The sequence below is a fragment of the Lactuca virosa genome, chromosome 9, assembly GCF_052849685.1.
Source record: "Lactuca virosa cultivar CGN04683 chromosome 9, Lactuca_virosa_CGN04683_v6, whole genome shotgun sequence".
NCBI lineage: Eukaryota > Viridiplantae > Streptophyta > Magnoliopsida > Asterales > Asteraceae > Lactuca > Lactuca virosa.
This window is the reverse complement of record NC_136434.1, coordinates 182,742,171-182,745,349: the sequence shown is the minus strand read 5'-3', so window position 1 is coordinate 182,745,349 and position 3,179 is coordinate 182,742,171. Positions and strand designations below refer to the sequence as shown.

Sequence of the window (3,179 nt, the reverse complement as noted above, 5' to 3'; positions counted from 1 at the left end):
AGTTTAAGGACTAGCAATTTCGAGAACGAAATTCTTTTAAGTGGGGGAGAGTTGTAGGGCCCTATTACTCATTAGTAATTTCAAAAACGAATTTGTTAATTTATAATAATAATTATATGATTAGGGATTTATATTCTAAAGAATTATATCGGTGAATACTCAAATAAAAGACATTTGATAAATTGGAAGTGGTTAAATAATAAATAAAGAAAATAAAATAATAAAATAAGAATAAAATAAATTTGTTAAAAAAAATAAATGAATACTTAATCCATAAGGTGAAATAACATTCAAGAATCAATTTTGGAGGATATTAAGGAATTAGCGGCTAAAAGTGTCAAGAACTAAAACTGCTTTTGCCAAGAATTTTGTTTAGGGGGTAGAAGCTGTCATTATGGAAAAGTAAAGGGGTTAGAATGGCAAAAATCCTTTTTTTTTTGCTTGTAGACCGACGGGAATGGTTGGGCTTCTTTTATTATGGACCCGTACATCACCCTAAACAAACCCTAACCGACCCAAAAACTCTCCATGGATCGTGATGTGCGTTTTGAGGCCGAGAGCGAAGGATAAGTAGTCAACAGGAAGGAAGTTGCGGCGCAGAAAAGGGAGAGGGTTGTCGGAGGGTCAAGCTATCACCGAAGGGAAGAGTGTGGAAGAAGTCTCTTGCCAGCCATCGTTCCACCCTATAGGTAATACCGTATCCTCGTTCTTCTTCTTCTTTTCTTTTTCCCGCTGAAAATCACCCCCTTGGCCGACAGCCTAGGTTGTCCACATGAATTCTGCCAACACGGCAACACCCACTACCACTAACTGGTTGTGGTTTGTGTGCGTGTGTGTGATGACGTCCAAGACCAAAAATAATTCCTTTTTCAGTGCTTCATGGGTTCTTTTGTGACAGCCGCCCTTAAACCACCGCAAACCCACCACCTGCAGATATACTTTAATAGTATTGGTTTTTTTTATGCCCTAAATAGCAATATACTTTAATAGTGTGTGAGTTTGATCACCATTGATCACCACAACTCCACCTTTTGATCACCAATAGTTGATAATGCTATGAAGGACTCAATTTTCCAGCATTTTGTTGTCTTAAAAAGCTTAATGGGTTAAGTTAGTAACTTAACCCTAATATGTGTAAAAGTGATGTTTTATGTAAAGCCCATAACTTTGAATTCTCATTAAGCAATGTATTAAGACCTTTGAGTTAAAATGAATTATACATTTAAATAGTTTAATAAGTAACTAATAATCATGTTAAAAGTGTCAAAGTGAAAGATTAATCATTAAGTCCTTGTTGGGACACCATAAGTGGCTTAAAAGCTAAATTGGCATGTTTTTCCAATTCTGCCCTTCAAATTCTAAAATCAGTTCAAGGCAATCCGAACACCTAAAGATCATGAGACTTACTTTTCTGGAAATATTATTGTGTCTGGTTTCTTCAAACTTTTAATCAATTTTATAAATTCCAAATCCTTGAAGGGTAAAATGGTCAATCTTTTCTGAATGGTCTGTACTGTCACAGATTTCATGTTTTGTCTTCTAAAAATCATAATAAGTTCATTATGACAGCAAATGCCAAAATTCCAAAGCCTGGAGTTAGATATGGATGTCTAGATTTCTACATATAAAGAGCTTTATTGAATTCCTAATAGATTGTTACAGTTTATTAAAAGAGTATAGAGTAGTCCAGAAAGCTACAGAAATTATATATCAACTTGTGACATGCACAATTAATTCTACAAAATCCCAATTCATGAAACGTCTGAGTTTATGGTTAGGGTATAATGTCTTGTATACCATGAATTTATCGTAATATTTAAATCTTGACACTCCTTGAGTAAAAGTTACCACCTTTGCATGTGACTCTAGAAACTAACAACTCAAGATGGCTAACTTGTAAAATTAATATACAATCAACCAAAAATCGTGAGGACGAGATCCTTATGTTCCCGACACTGTAAAAGAGGGAACTATATGAAAACAATTTTATTAGAACCTAATTATGGATTTAAAGTTAAGAAATCAGGTCCCGAATAGAACACTATAATCAAAGAAAAGTTAAAATAATACAAAGGTAAATATTTTAAATATAGTTATGAACACAAGTGAAATAAGTGTTATGAGTGTTGTGTAGGTGTTCAAAAAGAAGGAAGTTCACTTGGATATTGCAAGTAGAGTATTTCAAGTTACCTAGAGAGGTGAGTTACACTAACTCTCCTATTATGTAGGCATTACGTGTTTCATGTTTTGTTCATGGATATCCTAATCCGGTAGAGTGAACAAGGTAAGGCAGAATGTGGTTTGACCTCTAGTGAGGCAAACTGCACTCTTATCTCTTATTCCCTATTTAGGGGGTAGGGGGCTAGTTCCTGGAAGGGGGAACAATGTTATGGTTGGTACCAACAATATGTGCTAGGAATGTTTATGTTATGTTATGTTTTATGTGACATGTGTTATGTGTAAGTAAGTGATCTAGATAATGGTAGAGTAATGTGTATGCTCACTAAGAGTTATGCTTACCCGTTGTTATTTAACATTTTACAAGATCATCAAGTTTTAATAAAAAAAAGGAGACCGGTGTGACTGCAGACAACATTCTCTCGAAGACTTATATAAAAAAATGTTATGTATTTAAAGCTGGGATGTTTTTGCTTCCGCTAATGTTTTATTTCAAATAATATTTTATAAGTATGGTTGGAAGTTTTTGATAACCTTAATTGTAGTTTTCAAAGGGTAACGACTGGTTTTATTTTATGAGGCTTTAATATTATATTTTAAATATAAAAAAAAATTGGGTCATTACATCATGAGGAGCCTGGACCCAAGGCCGACTTCCACTACTTGTCTCGACGTATGGACGTTCTTTAGCAGGAGCATCAGTCCATCATATCAGCTCAACAGTGGATCATGGTAGCTCTCACTAGCATCATGGGGTTTCATGGGATAGATTTCCCACCCTTTCCACAACCAGGTCCTGGTGTTGTCCCTTCAGGCACACAACATGGAGATATCGATGATGACAGCAAGGAGGATACAGAGTATGAGGAGGACGATTATGCGAGTGATGATGGCCATGGTGAGAGTGAAGAGGGTTCGATTTTATAGCTTATTTGTATATTGATATTTTTTCTATGTATTTGACATGATATCTTTTGGTACACTTATTTTTATACTCTTTT

At 34.9% G+C, this 3,179-nt stretch overlaps 1 protein-coding gene across 1 annotated transcript in view; it reads left to right on the top strand.

The window, feature by feature from the left end:
- The first annotated feature begins 594 nt into the window (after positions 1 to 594).
- LOC145141343 (uncharacterized) overlaps positions 595 to 3,179 on the top strand; it is a 6,099-nt gene continuing 3,514 nt past the window's right edge. The window contains exon 1 of the mRNA XM_079074630.1: positions 595 to 689. The gene's annotated coding sequence lies outside the window, so the exon portion shown is untranslated. The remainder of the gene's footprint in view (positions 690 to 3,179) is intronic.